Source organism: Marmota flaviventris, chromosome 9, assembly GCF_047511675.1.
Source record: "Marmota flaviventris isolate mMarFla1 chromosome 9, mMarFla1.hap1, whole genome shotgun sequence".
NCBI lineage: Eukaryota > Metazoa > Chordata > Mammalia > Rodentia > Sciuridae > Marmota > Marmota flaviventris.
The window spans coordinates 22,241,436-22,260,757 of NC_092506.1; the positions used below are offsets into that span (position 1 = coordinate 22,241,436).

At 56.5% G+C, this 19,322-nt stretch overlaps 1 protein-coding gene across 1 annotated transcript in view; it reads left to right on the forward strand.

Moving 5' to 3' along the window:
* Positions 1-19,322, forward strand: part of Alx4 (ALX homeobox 4) — a 36,289-nt gene that overhangs the window by 9,138 nt on the left and 7,829 nt on the right. The gene's annotated exons all lie outside the window — the stretch shown is intronic.

Consider the following 19,322-nt stretch of genomic DNA (forward strand, 5'->3'; position numbering starts at 1 on the left):
TTCAAGGCCATCCTCACGACTTAGCGAGTTCCTAAGCAACTCAGCGAGACCCTGTCTCTAAATAAAATATTACAAAGGGTTGGGACGTGGCTCGGTGGTTCAGCACCCCATGTCTCACCTGGCTCCGTGCCTTAGTTTGCCCATCTGCAGGGCAGGGACAATAATGGGGTCAGAGGGATTCGGGCTGCTGGGACGGAACTTCTGGTGCTGCTTGACCTTGTGGTGGCCCCAGTCCCCTGAGCGCGCCCGCCCGCGTGTCAGGGTTCTCGTGTGCCGGTTCTTTTGTTCCCATCACGACCCCACAGGATGGATAACGTCACCATCCTGGTTTCACAGATGAAAACTGAGACAGGACGAGTAGCTTTCCCAAGGTGGCCCAGGTAGGAAGGAAGCGGCAAGTTCTCGTGTCCAAAGATTCCAGAAGCCTAAAAAGTACCATTTTTTTTAGGATGATCCTAATTAGACTTGAAGGTCACCCCAATCCTATCCCAGATGATCTGAAGATGAAAGACGGGGGTCTTTCAAACGTGACCCCCATCACATCTGGGGGACACTCTGGGGACGCTGCTCAAGGGCAGACCTGACACCCAGGAGGTTGTAGCTCTAGACTTGGTTCTGACCTTGGCGTGGCTGCTTCACCTGTGCCAGGTGAGAGGGGGTGCAGGACTCGGCACAGGGCCAGTATGAGGGCTTCTGCATGAACCTCTGGTCGGGGTCGGTGACCCTGAGGAACATCTGTGGGGAAACCAGAGAGCAGCGGCTGGGGGGCTGTGTCCGACATGTTTCCGACTCTTCCCCCAGGGCTGGAGCAGGGCCTGTGGGCGCAAGCCATGCTGAGCGGTGGGTGGATGGACAGACGGACTGAGCATCTGGGATCACTGTGAATCTTCCCTCCCCCTTTCTTTAAGTGGAGACCTGGTGACAACCGACTTGCAGTCAGTCCTCTTGTACCTGGTGGAGAATGATGAATTCCCGTGGGGACCCTGTGGCGTGGGGACACGAGGTCTTGGGTGGCTCTGAGTTGTCCAGGCCTTAGTGCTTTCCTACCCTGGCACTGGGAGAGCACCCCCTTCCCTGGGCTCCCCTCGTCTCATCTCGGAAGCCATAGGCCTAGACCCGGCCCCCACACCCCCGGGCCAGCTGCGGCCAGGTGGGCTGTCCCCCAGGCGCACTGGCCCCGTGTCTTCGTGTCTGGCCTGTGGCCAGTTTCAGCTCCTTCCTGGCCCCAGCCCATCCAGAGGCCCTGTCCCCTCCTGCTGTCGTCTGAGGTCCCCCCTCTACTCTTGCCCCCGCCCTGGGATTCTGAGACTCCTCACAAGGGATGCCGCCAGGTGCCTCTCCAGCCACCGCCCCCGCCCCCCCGGGTTCCTAGCTGGGCCCACCTGCTCAAGGTGGCCCTCCCCAGTACCCTCCTTTCTCTCCCCATCCCCCGCCCCAGCACTGGCAGTTGTGGGCACCACGGGTCCCTTGAGTTTCCCAGCAGGACCTGCCGTGGGAACTGCGTCCCATTCTACAGACCCAGCCGAGGCTCAGAGACAGAGGAGCTGATTCGGGGCACACATCAAGGAGGGGCTCCCTGAGGGCTCCCTGGGTGGGACACCCCACCCAGCACTTGAAACTGCAGGACCTTGACCTTGGCCGGGTTTCTGGCCCTCTCAGTGACAGGCCCCTCACTGCAGATGGAAGTGATAGGGCTGCCCCCTGCAGGGCTGAGGGAGGGCGAGACCAGAGGAAGCCACTGACACCTTGAGACCTGAGCCAGCGTGTGGTCAGCCCTCGGGGTGGCAGCCACTGTCACAGTGAGCAGGCCCTGGGGGGATGGCATGCACGGAGACAGAGGTGGCCGCCTCCTCCTCACCAGTGAGGCGGTTGGCACCAGCAAGGCTGTGGGAGGCACCTGGGAGAGGCCTCTGTCTGCCCACAGGCCCGCAGCCCCGGGCTCGGTGGCCATGAACCTTGTGGGTGGGACTCCCCGGAGGGCAGCCAGTGGCCTGCAGCTTCCTAGCAAAGCCACTCAGAGTGGGCCTGGGAGGTCATCAGTTTAAGGAGCCAGAAATGGCCCTCTGGACAGAACACAAAGCAAGGGAAGGAAGGAACAGGGACCAAGTGTGCAGATTAGGCCAGCAAGGCAGCCACGGCTGGGCAGGACTGGAGGAGTGGCCAGGGCCTCGCACACCTGCTGAGGGGGTCAGCCTCTGGAGGAACTGAGAGGGCAGGGGAGGCAAGGCCCTGTCGGGTGCCTGGTCACCGCTGCTCAGTATGGCCTTGAGAAACAGATTTAAAATATCTTAATTAGGGATGATTTAAAAAAAAAAAAAAACTGTGGTCAGACATTTATGACATAAAATTTGCCATTTTAACAAAATTTAAAAATTCATTTATTTATTCTAATTTGTTCTATAGGACAGCAGAATGCGTCAGTTCATCGTACACCTAGAGAGCACAGTTTTCATGTCTCTGGTTGTTCACAAAGTAGAGTGCCGCCATTCGGGTCTTCATACTGTACTTAGGGTGATGGGGTCCGTCTCATTCCACGTCCTTCCCACCCCCGCCCCCTCCTCCCCTCCCTCCCTTTGCTCTATCTGAAGTTTCCTCCCATGCTCCCCCGACCCGTACCCATTATGGATCAGCATCCTCGTATCAGAGAAAACATTCCGTATTTGGTTTGGGGGACTGGCTTACGTCACTTACATAATGTTCTCCAGCTCCATCCATTTACCTGCAAGTGCCTTGGTTTCACTCTGTCTTCATGCTGCCATTTTAACATTTTAAACACACAATTCAGGGGCATTGAGGACACAAACAATGTCATGTAACCGTCATCTCTGTTTCCAGAATTTTTTCATCATCCCCAACCAAAACTGTGTCCACTCAACGGTGTCCACTGTCCCCTCCTGCTCTGCAGCCCCTGGTGACCTCGGCTCTGCTTTCTGTCTCTGATAAGCTCCTTCAGCGCTACCTCCTTGAAGCGGAATCATCCAGCAGTCGTCCTTGGTACCTGGCCATTGCATCTCTTATTGGTCATTGTGTGACTTATATGAAGAAATGTCTGCTCAAGACCTCGTCCATTTTTGAAATTGATTGTTTGATTTTTTTTTTTGGTTGAGTTGTAGGAATTCTTTATGTATTCTGGGTAGTAATCCTTTATCAGATACGAGGTTTGTGAACATTTTATCTTTGGGGTAGGCTTCTTTTCTGGGTAGGCCTTCCCCTCTCTGAATTGTGTCCTTTGATTTACACAAAAGTTTTAAATTTGGGTAAAGCCCAGTGTCTCGATGTCCTCCCTTGGTTTCCTGTACTCCTGCTGTCACGGCCAAGGAATCGCTGGTAATGTGCACGTTGTGAAGATTCCCCGCGTGTCCTCTCCTGGTAGACTTATGGTTTTAACACTCAGGCGTCTTTGATCCATTTGAGTTGATTTTTGCACACGGCAGAAGATAAGGCTCCAACTGCATTCTTCCACATGGCTCTCCAGTTTCCCTGTCCTGGTCATCCAGAGAGCAGCAGGGTCAAGGACTCCAGGGGCCGAGCAGGTGGGCCACAGGGGAGGGGACTGCAGAGAAGCAGCTGTCACGTGCTCCTTCACCTTAGGGTCCCCCAGCCCAGGTAATTAAACAGGGCCCTGTTGGAGCCTGTCCTCCCAGCCAGGGACCCCACAGGCACAATTTCCAGTGTTCTGGGGAATCATAGAAATACTGTTCTGCTCGGCCGTCTGCAGCTTTGAGGCTTTCTCTCTGGGGAGCCCTTGCAGCCAAGGCCCTGGAAGCATATTTCAGCCTGAATAGCCTAGTGGCCTTGGCAAACAGTGAGTTGACCTCTTTGCCTCAGTTTTCTTATCTGTGAAGTGGGGATTAAAATAATATCGACCTTTAGGAACATTGTAGGGCTTGAATAGGCGAAATGGGTGCAGAACTTAGGACAGAGCCTGGCTCAGAGTGGTGACCCCAGGACCATCCACTGTTCTTTTTGATAAGATTTTTCTGGAACCCTCACTGTGTCAGGCTGGCCAGAAACCTTGGTGGGCAGTTCTAATTGACTCAGATGCCAAGGGTTAGAAAGGGAACATAGCATTACTGAACCTACACGTACGCCTGACAAAGTCTTTTGAAATATAAATGAGCGATGTCGGGTGGAGCCTGGCTGTCTGCTGAGCCCAGGGACAGGCAGGATTGGGGAGAGGACGTGGGTCCCCCGGGCCCCTCCTGCCCCACAGCTCACATCTCCCTGGCTTGCTGCACCCTGTGCCTGTGCACCCTGAGCTGGGCACTCCTTTCTCCCCTCCCTTTGGAATGTCTGTGCCCTGGGACCCTTTGATTCAGAGCTTCAGACCTCCAGGTCCCAAGGGTGGTGCTCGTCTCTGCAGGAGAATCAGCCAAGTCAGGAGCTCCTGCAGCCCCTGGGGGCCAGCTTCCCCACTTGTCCTTAAGGAGCTGCCCTATGGGCCAGACCTGCATGAGGATCCTCCACTCAGAGGTCTTGGGAGACATTATACCCCCAATCTACAGATGAAGGAGACGAGGCTCAGCGTGGGCGGAACCTCCCCAAGTGTCCTGCTGTGACGCGAATTCAGATCCGCTGGAGCCAAAGGGGCTCTGCCCTCTCCATGCCTCTGCCCCTGGGGAAGGGTCTGCAGTGCAGCCCAGCACATGGGCCACAGCACCTTCCATCGACCCCTGAGCAATGGCCACATGTCCCTCTGCCCGACCTGAGCTCCCTCATCCCTCCAGAACCGTATTCAGAAGCTGGCCAGCCCAGCCCAGGGAGAGGAGGCTGCTGTGGGTGAGGAAGGAGGAGCTGCCCGGATCTGCTTTCTAGACTAGAGGAAGCTGGCCTCCTAGTAGCGCCACCCTGGGGACAAGGCCTTTAACACACGGGCCTGCAGGGATATGGACCATCCCAACCACAGCTCCTAGGCCGGGGATGAGAGCTGATTAGAGAAACTTTACCTGACACATGCCTGACCCTTGCTTTATCCAAGTCCCACAGGATGCAGCCCTTCAGAACCTAGTTTTATGCTACACCAAGTACATTTTTACTGCTTCAGATTCACTCCCAGAGAAGCCCAGCAGGTTGAAAAGAATGGACTTTTCTCACATCCACTGTGGAGGAGACTCTTCTTGGTAGAAGCTGCACCTGATGCAATTTAAACAGAGACTGATAGGGATTATTTTGTAATCTGAGAGAGCAGGAGTCAGTGAAAGTATGTTAACCAGCTCTCCATACCTATAACAAAATACCTGAGATGATTAACGTATAAAGACAAGAAGTCTGTTTGGGCTCACAGTTTGGGAGGTCTCAGTCCATGATTGATTAGCACCATTGTTTTGGGCCTGGGGTAGGGCAGCACATCAGGGCAGGAGAACATGGTACAGCAAAACCACTTCCATTGCCAGCCAGCCACCAGACAGAGGAAGGGACAGGGGTCCTACAATTCCCTTAGAGAGCATACCTCCAGTGTCTAAGGACCCCCCCACTAGGTCCCATCTCCTGAAGGTCCCACCACCTCCTAATAGCGCCACCCTGGGGACAAGGCCTTTAACACACGGGCCTGCGGGGATATGGACCATCCCAACCACAGCATATACTTACTCTGTGTGGTGGGCAGAACCCTCGGCACCCACCTGCTCCAAGTCCAGCCGTGTACACAGAAACGCTAGCCAAAAGCTTAGGTGTGATCATCCTTTCGGAGTTTTGGATTCCTAACCATTTCATAATTATCAGTGTGGGATCTCTTTGAAAGTAAAAATGAATGATCTTCTCTGTTCTTACCTTATCACCTTCAGCAGGATAAGTAGCAGCCTTGAAACGAACTCAGCTTACCTTCTCCCTTCTTGTCCAAGGGGGAAGAAATCCTCCTTCTGTCCCAGGCTGCAAATGGTTCTTTAGCTTAGAAGGAACACGTTTGAGACAGAAAACCCTGGTGTCGGTGAGACAGACAAGTCCCTTCCAGGAAGACATGGAACTCCTGCAGCCTGAGAAATCCAGGAACTTGAGACTCACACAGCTCAGCAGGGGGAGGCTGGGAGCTAGACTCTGGGCAAGGTGAGGGGTACAGAGCCTTCCTGCCTTTGGTTAGGGTGCTGTCCAATGGTGCAGGCTGCCAGGATTCCACTTTTTAAAAGTTATTGAAGTATGCCGGATAGAGTGGAGCACTCCTGCAATCCCAGCTACTTGGGAGGCTGAGGCAGGAGGATAACAGCCTCAGCAACTCAGTGAGACACTGTTTCAAAAAAAAGGGAGGGGAGCTGGGATGTAGCTCAGGGGTAGAGCATATCTAGGTTCAATCCCCAGTACTTAAAAAAAAAAAGTTATTAAAGCATAGATGACCGAAGAAATTGACATTTGGCATCCGACTCTGACGGTGGTTTGCAGCCTTTGTTATGTAGATGAAGTCCCCTGATTTGGAGGGGACCCCGGGATCTATTTTGGACAGAGGTTGATGGAGCTGGGGAGACTGGAACTGAAGAGTGGCTGTGTAGGGAGGGGCCCAGGGTGGGGGACCTTGCGGCCAGGTGACTCTGCCTTCACTCTTACTGCCAGCCCAACTTGTCCCCAGATGACAGTCACACTCAGGTCCACGAGGCGCCTCTTGATGGGAAGCTGAACAGGGGTGGGCGTCCAGGCCCTCTGCTTCACTCACCCCGCGGCCACCCGGGAAGTTCCCAGCCTCACTCCACAGATGAGGAGACCGAGGCACCCAAAGGCCAGGTCACCTTCCCAAGAATGCCCCGTGGTGGCAGAGCCACATGGTGGCGTGGGAGCAGCCCGGGTCATCTCCCTGAGTCTGCCCACTTCCTGTGTGAAGCACAGACTGAGCAGAGAGGGGACGGCGCCCCCACACACAGTGGCCTCCCCACCTGGGGACATCCCTGGGAACACAGCCCCGGCCCGAGGCTGGGCCTGGCTCCCTGCTCTGCTCTGCCCGCTGCGTCCAGCCACTTTCTGCTGACCAAGGCCGGTGCCGTGTCCCTGAGCTCTGTCCCCACCGCCTGGCTGCCCACCTGTGGTGGGCTCCAGAAGTGTTGTGGGAGTGACAGATGAAGGACAGGAGCCAGCGAGGGGCAGAGCCAGGCCCACCCAGGCCCTCCCGCTCCCCACGCTGCCCAGCCTTCATCTCACCTTGCCCAGGACGCAAGGCCCTCTGTCCCACCTGACCTGGGACGGAAAGTGACATCCCAGTGTCCCCAAGAGGTGCCGGGATACAGGCTCTTTTCCTGTCAGGGGCAACTCGGGTCGGATTAGGGGAGGGATGCTTAGGACCCTGCTCTGGGTCCCCAGTCGGGTGGCAGTGGAGGGGACAGTGGACACGCAGGCCATAAGGCTGGAGGGGGACATGGGGGTTTAGTTCCAATCCTGCCTCTGCCAGGCTGAGGGACCTTGGGGTCCTTGTCCTGCCTGGAGGGGGAGGAGGTGGCCCAGGGTGGTCCCAAAGCGTGGGGGCGGGGCTTACCGTTGGGGTGACAGGACAGTGCGGGAGGCTTTTTTGGCTTCTTGGTGGTGGCCCAGCCAGCGTCCCTCCCTGTAGGTGCCGGGTTCTTGTCCAGCCACACAAGATGGAGACAGAGCTCATGTCTCAAGACCAGGGCCACCCTGAGCCATGGGGAGCTGGGGAAGGTCCCAGTGCCCCAGAACAGCAGCTAGCAGGGTGGACAGTCCCCTGCAGGGACCAGACCTGCCCACCCACGGCTCCGGAAGGTGACCTCCGCGTCTCTTTGGGCTTCTCCTGGGGACCCTGGAGCTCGGTCAGCATCCATCCTCTGAGAGGGAAATTGTTCCTGTGGCTCCACTGTGTCCCCTGGGACAGGGAGGAGCTCCCTTGGTCCCTCCAAGGGCTGTCTACATGTGAAAGAGGTCACTGCACCCCCTGGAGAGCCGGGGGCAGAACAGATGGTTCTCCATCTGCAGATTGGGGGTGAACCCTACTGGCCTCATGGGCCTGCGGGGGCCAAATAATACGGAGGGTGGATGGGCACACGTTCCAAGGACGACATTGTTATTGTCATCGTCTCTGGCTGGAGAGAAGCCCCCTCCCCAGCCCAGCCGTGGCCTCTCACTGGTCATTCTGGACTGCACCGTCTGGGGCTGGGCGTGGTGTATTCTTTTACCATCAAAAGCCACAAGCCTTGCCAGGTCTCCTCGGTGGCTTTGTTTTGGTACCGGATTTGAACTCAGGGGCACTTGGTCACTGAGCCCCATCCCCAGCCCTGTTTGTATTTTACTTAGAGAGCTGAGTTGCTGAGGCTGGCTTTGAACTCACCATCCTCCAGCCGCCACCTCCTGAGCTGCTGGGATGACGGGCGTGGGCCACCGCGCGGGGTCCTCCTTGGCTTTGACACTGAGTACCAGAGCCTCTTCTGACTTTTTCAACCAGAATCGGCCACCTGCTCATCCTGTGCCCTGGGTCGGGGGTGGGGGGGCACTGCGCTCCTGCCCCTGGGACCCCACAGCACTTGACAGTGCTGGTTACACCTCTGTCCCCTCCACCAGGCCATGGCTCCTAGGGGGACCTTGAGTGTGTCCGCACCCAGGGGAGGAGCTCTATTTTTCTGAACGACTGAAGTCTAAGGTGCAATCACACCATTGCAAAGAGCTCAAAGGTGCAGTCGTGTCGCCTGATCGTGTTGGTTCTAAAACAGGACACAGCCGTGGGCTGGGGATCCTGTGGTCAAGGACATTGGTCTCACACGGTAGGTTGTTTCACCAGGGCCACCGTGAAGATGGGACAGGTGGGGCCAATCCAGAGGCAGCCGAGAGGAGCTGAGAGGTTCCTCCTGACTCTCCTCCCTTCCTCCTGGCCCCTGTCTCTGTCTGCCTGATCCAGTGCCACCAGGGCGCCCACCCAGGAGGGCCCCATGGAAGTGCTCCAGGCCGAGGTTCGAATCTCAGCTCTGCCTCTGACCACTATCTCATTCCTGGACAGGCCACTGACCTCCTCTGGGCTCAGCTCGGGGGCTGTGAAATGGGAGTGTCTTACACGGGTGATAGACACAGTAGTATGTGATGGACACCAGTGACCTGGTGGACACCCTCGGACCTTGGAAGCAAAAGCTCAACTTCTGGGTCTCTGTGAGAGCTCCTCCCTCCTTGGCTCTGGGAAGGCCCCTCCACCCTCTGGACCAGGAGGAAGCCCCCCACACACATGTAGGAGGAACCCCCGAAACTTCCGTCTGAGGGAGGGGCGCCAGACGAGGGGTGGTGGCACCTGCCTCTACTGAGGTGTCTCGGGCAGAACCTACAGGGCCACAAGGAAAGCCACAGGCCACCACAAGGGGGGTGTCTCAGGGAGTGTTTGCATTGCCTGAACACCTACTGTGCGCCAGGGCCACTGGAGGCCCAGAAGTCCCCAGGGTCTCCAGGAAGGGGTCGTCTCAGGCCAGTCACTCAGCTGACATTGACACGAGGTGAGGTTCTCCTCTCAGAGCCTCTGGCTGCCCAACTGAAAAATGAGGCCACCCTGAGGGAAATTTGAGGGTGTTGAAAGGAGCCCCTGAGAACCAGGAGAGGACCTGGAGAGGATGATCAGGGACCTGCCTCATCTCTCTGTGTCCCTCCTAGAGCTGGGATAGTGGCAGAGGTGTAGAGGGCTGAAGAGCTTCTGGCTGGCACATCCTTCCAGGTAGGACCTGGATCCCCAACCAGACCTCTAGGAACCTCAGCTGGGAACGGGCCGGGGCACCTTCCCGCCCCCCCCCAGGAACACTTTATTAGAACTGCAGTGCCTCCTGGTGGCCACTATGAGCCACTGCAGCTCGATCTTGGCTGGTGGGGACTTGGGTCCTAGAACCCTAATGCAGGGGCCAGGGAACCAGCCCTGTGGGTGGGCAGCCAGGACAGTGCTCCTCCCCAGTTCTGGCTTCCTGCAGCCTGTGCCCCTCCCTAGCCCTTTCTCACCCCCTACTGTTGAACTGAGGAGGAAACAGGCCAAGAGGTGTGCCCAGGGTCACCTCCAGGCCTTCATGTCCTCCCTGTGGCTTGTGGTTCGGGTCCTCTTTCCCCACTCCCATGCAGCAGCCCCCCACAAAGGCATGTGCTGCAGACTGAGGCCCTCCTGGGTCTGGAGCCCAGCCCTGGGGCCTAGGGTCCTCTCCTGTAGGTGCCTTTGCCACCTTCAGCAGGGCACGAGAGCTGGCCCCGTGCTACCAAGGGCAGAAGGGGACCCAGGGACTGTCCTCCCAGGCAGGCGTGCACAGTCATTTACCCTAATTCTCTGAATGTGTCCCCAGCACCTGCTCACGCCAGGCCCAGGCCCCCAGCCAGCGCCAGAGAGCAGGGAATTCAGTGTTTGGAGGTAAGCCTGGCCCTGGGGTCAAGGAAGAAGCAGGGTGACCCTTGGCACAGGAGAGGAAATACAAAAACTAAAAGCTCTTGCCATGTTAATAATAAATAAGCACAGATTAAGATAAGATCTCACAGTTGCAAACATTTAGAAAACACTATAAGATCTGGTAAGGCCTCCCGAAGAGGGAGGACACAGTGTGGGTAGCTGAGGACGTGGGCGCACCTCTGGAGGGTAGTGGGTCTGACGATGGGCCCACGGCTCAACTCGCGAGTTCTGGTTCTTAGAGCTGCTTCTCAGGCGATGTCCAGGACTGAACAGAGATCAACCACACGGACGTCCGTCACAGGCTTGTTCTGATTTCTCGAAGTCAGTAGAGGACTCAGTGGATAATAAAATAGTTGCTTCCTATGGTGGAGCCCATGCAGCTGGAAAGACGTACAGGGAACAGTGTTAGCTTAAAAGGAACTTTCACAAAAATGTATGTGTGTGTGTGTGTGTGTGTGTGTGTGTGTGTGAGAGAGAGAGAGAGAGAGAGAGAGAGAGAGAGAGAGTTTTCTTCTCTTGGCTTGTCCTGTGTGTGTATGTGTGTGTGCTACTAGGGACCGAATCTAGGGGCATTTTACCCCCGAGCTACATCCCTATTCCTTTTTATGTTTTGTTTTGGGGCAGGGTCTTGCTAAATTGCTGTAGCTGGCCTCAAACTTATGATCCTCCTGCCTCGGCCTCCCTAGCGGCTGGGATCACAGGTGTGCGCCATTGTGCCTGGCTTCTCTTGGCTTGTCTTGATTTTTTAAAACTTTCTTATAGAACACAGATTGCTACTTGTAGTGGAAAAGTAAATTAAAGCCACGAAAGTGAGAGTGAAGGAGAAGGACAGTAGCTAGTCGTACACAAGGGGGGAAGGACGTACCTGGCAGGAGGTAGGTGGCTACAGATCTGTGGAGGCCTGAGGCCCCCTGCAGTGCACGGGGGCCGAGGGGGGAGTCTGGGGAGCTGGGGGGAGGCAGGAGGGGCCAGCCTCCCCTGCAGGGCCCTGGATGCCGCAGTGGGCCTGATTCGTAGGACTGACAATTTTAGGAAAAAGCAAACAAATGACAATAAACCCAGGAATCTCCAGTGACTCTGAGTGTCAAATACAGAATAAATCATTTTAAAGTGTTTTCCATGCAATCTTGGGCATATTCTTATATTAAAAAAAAATAAAGTGTTCGCTGTCTGTTTGGAATCGTATTGTCCTTGGCCTCCTAATGAGGGCCTCCCCGCGGGAGGCAGCAAGATCAGGAAGTCGCAGCCTTCCCCTGGTTGTGCTGAGCCTGAAGGAGGAGGAGCCGGCAGGTTGTCTGGACTTGAACCCGAGCCCAGAGCCACCAGTGACCACTCTGTGAGGAGAGTGGCCACCCCACCCCAAAAGGGGCCTTTCTCCACAGCTGCCCTGACCTCCCTCCACCCACTGGTCCTCGCTTACTCCCATGGTCCCATGTCACAGAGCCCAGCACCGATCAGCACAGGCCCCAGCACAGGGACTCGGGTGGCGCCTTCAGGTCATGGCCAAACCTGCTCTCAGAAGAACAAGCAGAAAACAAATTCAGACCAGAAAATAAGGCGGGGGTGGGGGCAAAGTCGACCCATATTCCTATTTCTGGAAACTTCTGACATTTTCTAAGGACAGCTACTCCACATCCTCCCCATTTTCTTGTCAAAATGAGATTTACTTAACAGGAGACAAGCATCTCTGCAGCACTGAAGTGCCGTTGCGTAAGGTCAGCTCCATGCTGAGATCAGACAGAGGGAAAGGAAGGCACATCCACCCAGACCTATCCCTGTCATGGGAGGGAGGGAGAACAGACAAAGAGCCCAAGGAAATGCACCAGAAAGAAATGTGCAGAATAGAGAATATCGGGAAAGGTCTTCCACTTATGGGAAGGTCTTGCTTTATTTAGCCGTTCCTACTGCTGCCTACTTCAGCTGACGTCAGGTTTTTATATTCTAAAAGGACGCCACGATGAAATTTCTCTATTAATTCTTTAGGCCCATAATGAATTAGTCCTTCAGGATAAATTCCTAGATGTGGGATTTCTGGTGAAGGCATATAAACATTTTATTTAGTTTTTTCCTTCATATATTTGAACATAATTTCATACTTTTAGTTGCATTTTTAAAAACCGTACAATGATGTTGATAGATTTATGTGCTCACCACCACAATCAAGATATAGAACGTCATAGGTCCAGAATAGTTCCATCACCCCAGTGGGACCCCTGGGGAGACCAACCTTCACTTCTAACCCTTGGCCACCAGCAATCTGCTTTCTGTACTTGTAATTCTGCTTTTACTAGAATGTTATGTAACTAAGTGGAGTCATATGTTATGTAAACTTTGAAACTGGGACTTTTATAAACCAGAATGCTGCTTCTGAGGTTCATCTGCGTCTTTGTGTCAGTAGTTGGTTCCTTTTCTTGCTGAGTAGTATTCCACACATGTATGTTCCACAGCCTGCTTATCCATTCACCTGCTTAAGGACGCTTGGTGTACCAGTCAGCTTTCTGTTACTACAACAAAATACCTGAGATTATCAACCTAAAAAGAGGAAAAGTTAATTTTGGCTCACAGTTTTAAAGGTTTCAGTCTATGATCAGTTGGCCACCCTGTTGCCTTGGGCCTGTTGTGAGGCTGAGCATCATGGCAGGAGCATGAAGCAGAGGGACATTCTCACTTCATGGCAGCTGGAAAGTAAAGAGCGAGAGGAAACTAGCATCCCACAGCCCCATTCAAGGGCATGACACCAGTGACCTATGACCTCCACTATCCCCACCTCTTAAAGATCCTACCACTTTCCAGTGCAAATCAAAACTACACTAAGATTTCATCTCACACCAGTCAGAATGGCAGTCATGAAGAACACAATAATAAATGCTGGAGAGGGTGTGGCGAAAAAGGAACACTGTATCCTGTTGGTGGGACTGTAAATGGGTACAACTATGGAAATCAGTATGGAGTTTCCTCAAAAGACTGGGCACAGAACCACCATATGACCCAGCTATACCACTCCTTGGTATTTATTCTCAAGAATTAAAGTCATGGTGCCACAGTGACTTACGCATACCCATGTTTATAGCAGCACGACTCAATCACTAAACTATGGAACCAGCCTAGGGTCCACCAACAGATGAGGGGATAAAGAAAATGTGGTTTAGAAACACAGTGGTGTTCTACTCAACCATAAAAAAGAATGAAATTGTGTCGTTATTTTGCAGGAAAATGGATGGAGCTTGAGACCATTATGTTAAATAAAATAAGCCAAACTCAGAAAGTCAAGGGTCATATGTGCTCTCTCTTGTGGAAGCTAGAGAGGAAAAAGATATGTGGTAGGGGGTCTCATGAATATGGAGGGGGATCAGTGGAGTAGAGGAAGGAGACAAGGAAGAGGGAGGAGAGGAGGAAAGGGGGAAATACTGGGAACCACACTGGCCAAGTTACGTGTTAGGTTGTGTGCGTGTGATTCAAATAGTTTTCCCACCTTTATTTATTACTATGTTAAAAAAAAAAAAAATGCGTCCTAATTAGACTCCACGCTCGATTCCTCGTCTCCCTGGTGTTCTTGCGCCGGGACACCTCATTCCCTTTGGAACTTGTATCCCCGCAGCCTCCTCTGGTCCGTGACTTTCCTTGTTTAGAGAAGTGTCTTAGGGCTTTGGTGGGTGGGTGTTGGTGACAGGTGTGGTGTCACCTTCCGAGCGGCTGGCCTGGGCACAGGGCTTCCAGCCGCACTCCTGCAGAGTGGCAGCCCCTTGCACACAGATGTGTCCCGCGCGCTGGCTGAGTTGTCCCTGGTTCCTGCTGTCCCTCTCCTTGGAGGTAAAACAGGGGACCCCGGAGCTCTGGACAGAGCCCAGTGGCAGAGGGGGAGGGGCGGGGACAGGATCAGTGGCTAACCTTTCACCCTCCCCGCCCCCACAGGGCTGGTGACAGGTGGGTTTGGCCAGTGCCCTTGGGTAGCGCCAGGCCCCGCGGGCTCTGGGGTTTAAGGAGGTTCCGTGGGCGCTGCGCATCGGCCACGGGCGATCCCCAGAGCAGCGGGGAGCAGCGTGTCCCCCACAAGGCAGGTGTTTGGAGGGGAAATAGATGTGAGCAAAACCAATGGGGATAAAATTACTCGGACCCCGTAACCCTGGGCTCCCCGGGCACGGCCAGTGCGCAGCCGCACACACCATGCTCACCCTCTATGTCCGTGCAGGGGCCTTGACCACGCCCACACACAACTGCACATGCGCACAGGCACCCAGGGTCCACTCCTGAGCCCAGGCTAGACCACGGTCCCGGGCATGCGCACTCCACAGACCCATCAGCAAGCGGTGCACAGGTGTCCCCACACCCACCCCGACAGCAGGCTGGCGCTCACGCCCTGGGGTGCACGTCCAAGGGAAAAGCCGCTAGAACTCCTAGCACCCCCAACTCGCCAAAGGACTGTAGAAATGCACCCTAACAAAAGGGCTCCCTAGGTTGAATGATGTTGGGTTGAACAAAGACGAGCCGGTGTGGCTAAGGGGAGGGGGACGCTCCGCCATCGAGCTGAAACCCCCCAGCCAGGGCCGGGTGGCCTGGAAACGGGGCTCCGTGGTGTGGGCCTGGGTGTCCCCAGAGGAGCCCGAGGAGGGAGGCCCCGCCTACGGCTCCTGGGGAACAGTGGGAGCTTGGGCCGAATGCTCATCAGAGGGGTCGAGTTAATATGAGGCCACCCGGGGTGTGCCTGCCTCGGGGCAGGCCTCACATTGGGGTCACCCATGCGCCTTGACTTGATTCCTCTCAGCAGACAGGGGCTTTCTCCGGACTCACACTGGGGAAGCTGCCCACTGGGTTACATTGCCCTGGCCCCACCACCTTGGCCCTGGAAGGGCCCCACCAGGCCCCTCCCTGCTCTGGGCACAGTGGCCAGCAGGTCTGGGGTCCATGTGAGGCTGCTGCCTAGGGCCCCAAAAAGGCAGCCCAAGGATGGTGCCTTGGACCCAGGCGGGCCCTGGTACTGTTTAGCCTGCCCTGGTGCTGAGCCTGGGCCTGGAGAAGGCTCCCTGGCAGCGAGTGCCCTAGGTGCTTCCCTCCACTGCAGGGTGCTGCCTCCCCTGGGACTCCAGACACACACACACACACACACACACACACACTCTCTCTCTCTCTCTCTCTCTCTCTCTCTCTCTCTCTCTCTCTCTCTCACCTAGGATTGAACAGGAGCACTCAACCACTGAGCCACATCCCAGCCCTTTTTAATATTTAGAAAATGGGTCTCACTGCTGAGGCTGCCTTTGAACCTGTGATCCTCCTGCCTCAGCCTCCCAGGCTGCTGGGATTCTAGGCGTGCACCACCACACCTTGCTGGGACTCCACCTCCTGCTTCTCCTTCCTCCCTGGCCCTTCTCCTTTCCTGCCCGTGTCCCTCGAGGTCTGTGTTGGTCCTTCTTCTTCCCGCTGTCCCTCAGTCATCTGCCACAGGCTGTGAACCCTGGATGGTGACATGCATTTCTCCATGCATCTTTTTAACGTGTCTGGTCTGCTTTATTCTCTCCAAGTAGCAGGATGAACTGGTTCCTTCATTTGTGAGGTTAATACTTTCTGCACATGTGCTGTAGGGGGCCAGCACACAGTGGGTGCACAAAGTCAGCTGGGCAGAGCAAGAGCCCGGTAAGGTTTCTTGTTAGAAATCGTTCATTGATTCTTAGGCAGCCTCTCACTGCAACTCTGCTGCTGCCCCACCCTACGCTAAAGCCCTGGGCAGAGAAGGGACATGTGACAAGACGGCTGTTCCTCAGGGAACTGTTATTCTGTAGGCAGCGCTGGACAGTGAGGCTGGGTTAGACACTAGTCAGCAAGCATAGGCAGTCACTGGAGAGTTGAGCTGGGGATAGGGGCTGTGCATTCCGGGAGGGCTTCCTGGAGGAGGAGTGGAGGCATCATTGGATGTTGGAGTTCAACTGGAAAAGAGGGGTGTTCCAGGCAGGGGTTATGGGGGGGGCCAAGAGGCCAGTGGTCTCTGGTCAGGAGTAATGGGGCCTGAGTGGCAGGATCTCTGTTCTCAGTGGCCATCCCGAGGGCAGTGAGGCTGGATTCCGAGCAGCACTAGGCCCAGGCTGGTTGTCCAGCCAGACCCTCCAGATTATTTCATTGAGAGCAACCTGCTGGCTTCCTGTTGGGGCCCAGCATGCTGCCCACCTCGTCCCCATCATGCACCTGTCTCAAATGGCCTCCCTGGGCTCAGAGCCACATGTAAAACGGGAGCCCGGAGGAGGGCAGCCTGCGGAGGGGCAACCGGATCCACGTGGCTGTTGGGAAGGACCAGGAGCAACGAGCAGACTGCAGGCCACGGAGACGGGCGGCTCTGAGGGCACAAGGTCCACCTGTCCTGGGGTTAGACAGCCCCCGTCACCGGAGCTGAGGGACAGCACCTGTGGAGATGCTGCGGTGGCGGAGGCCGAGGCGGAAGCCCCAAGCCTGGGGTCTGAGGCCCCTGCATCCAGGAGGGCCGTGGCTTGTCGTTGGAGCAGGTGGGGGCTGCAGAATGTGGAGGAGCTTCTCTTTATCGTCGAAACTGGAGACAGCCTCCGGATTTAAAGCGAGTGACTAGCACTCAAGAAGCTCCAGTTTGGAGGGATTTCTTCCATCTTCCTCGAGAAGCCAGAAGCCTCAGCCTCCGGGAATCCTCCCGTCCCTCCGCCCAGGCCCCTGCCCTCCCCGCCCTCCCCCTCCCCCTCCATGGTGAACAAGGCAGGAGGCGCCCCGCCGGCTGCGGCAGGGCCAGCCACCCCTGCTGGTCCTTCGCTCTCCGGGTGGGGTCTGCCCGCTGACATAAAGATGAGACCCCCAGAGCCGAAGGCACCCTCTGAAGTCACAGGCAGGATGGCCCTAGGCTGGGGGTCTTCGTGCATGGCCTCCGCTCTCCCACTCACCTGGCCTCAGTGGGGGGCCCGAGATGGGCAAAGCTGGGCCCCTGTTTCTCACTGTGGAGGTGGACCTTCTGCATCAAGAGCTTCTCAGGCTGTGCCCATTCCCTCATCCCCCAGGATGGCCAGAGCAGGACCCCAGGATCCCTGAGGGCCTGCATTCCTTCTCCTCTCCCGGCCTCCCTGGGAATGGGGCCCACAGGGCTGAGAGGGGTGCTGCGGATGACCCGGGCAGGTCCCACCTTCTCCCCAGCCTGGGTCTCCCTCAGGTTAAACCGGGGGTTGGGGTTGGTCCCACCAGCCCTGACTTCTTTGAGACGGGGTTGCCCTGCCTGGCCACAGCCCCCACTGTGTGGGGTGGTCGCCGTCCCAGGTTGATCCAGAGAAGACTTCGGGGTCCCTGGGGTTACAGGCTGGGGCCTGGGAGCAGCAGGAGGGACGGGGCCACCCCCCGCCCCCCGTCTGGCCTCAGGAAGTTGCATAACGGAGATGTTTATTTTGGGTGAGGCTGGGTGGGATTTCTTTCCTTAAAAAAAAACCCAAAACATAAAATTCATTTGTCTGCCAAGAAGATAAATATCTGTGCTGAAAGCTCCCAGCCCCGCTGCCAGCTGCAGTTTACATGATGCTGTCACCGATCCGTGGTCAGCTGGTGTGCCTGGGCTCACATGGGTGTCATGTGTGATGCTCTGGGCCGTCACCATCCCCGTGGCTTCTATATGGGGCCAGGCATGGCCTCCGAAGCTGTCCCCAGACCTACTCTGGGCAGTCACCTCTGCCCGATTTTCCTCAATGCCATGGAGACAGCGGGGACAGAGGTAAAGTGTCCCTCTCGGCTGTCCCGCTGCACCCAGAGCCAGGACTGAGAGTGAGGGACACCTCAGCCTCTGGGGTGGGGATGGAGTCCACCTGGGCTGGAGGACGCATCCTGGCCTCTGACGCCCATTGCAGAAGAACAGCTTGAGCTTGCGGGTCCAAGGGCGCTGCTCATTCCCACAGCGCATGCGTGTGCCGATCATCTGAGCAGGCGCACGTGGAGCTTCAAATGCAGCCCGCACGTCTGATCAGCTGTGCGCATTGTTGCACTCAGCCGGTTCGTTTGCCCCAAGACAGGGGACTGTGGCTAGAGCGGGCCTCTCACCCACCTGCCCAGACGCCCCATCTCTGTCCCCCAGGGAATCTGCGCAGGCCCCTGTGCCCTGGGTCTGCTCCTCCAGGGACTTCACAGGTCCTCTGGCGCCAACTGGGACGGTGGGCTTGCAAGTCCAGACCAGCAACGGGAATCAACCACGGCCAGAGCCCACGTGGCCAGCCCTGTGCTGAGAGCCCCTCCGTTCTCACAGCCACCGTGGGGAAGACCCGACGGGTGTCTGCACCCCCATTTACGGAGGGGGAGGCCGAGGCATGGAGGTTGTCGGGAGCACAGGGCTGGAGTTGCAGGTGTGGGATTCGAACCCTGGCCCCAGGGCCCACACCCTGCACCCTGCCACGAGGCAACTGTGCCCCCTCGGGAGGTGACCAGGCCCCCTGGATGTGGACTGCTGCTCTCTGCACTCTCCCGCTGCCCCCCCCCCCAGCCTGGCCTCCGTCTCCTCGTCCTTGACCTAAGGGCTTGACCCAGCTCCACACGGCCCTGAGCTTCTGGGGGTTGGCCACGGGAGACCCCTTGGGTCACCAAGCAGAGGCTCCCAGCTGTGTTCAGTCCCCCAGGCCCAGATGTTGGCCTCTGGTGGATGGTGCTGGACAGCCTCAGTCACAGCGGGCAGGATATGGCTTGGGCAAGGAACTGAGGCCCGTGTCTCAGTTGTGTCCACTCCCAAGGAAGAAAGGCCCTGTGGCAGGTGGTGGGGGGGCGGTAAGGGCATTCGACCCCAGCACTGACGTCTGGGGACAGAGGCTCCTTAACGTCTTTGAACCTCAGATGAGACCAGGCTGCCCTGGTGACGCCTCTCCTGGTGTCCGCAAAGCCCAGGGGGCCAGACATGGCTACTGAGTTCTCCACTCCCCCCGGGAGGCCAGGGCACCGGCCTGACCCTCCATGCCCAGAGGTGTCCCACCCAGGGAGTCCTCTAGGGGAGGAGGGGGAGTCACGTCACAGGTCAGATGGGCCGGCT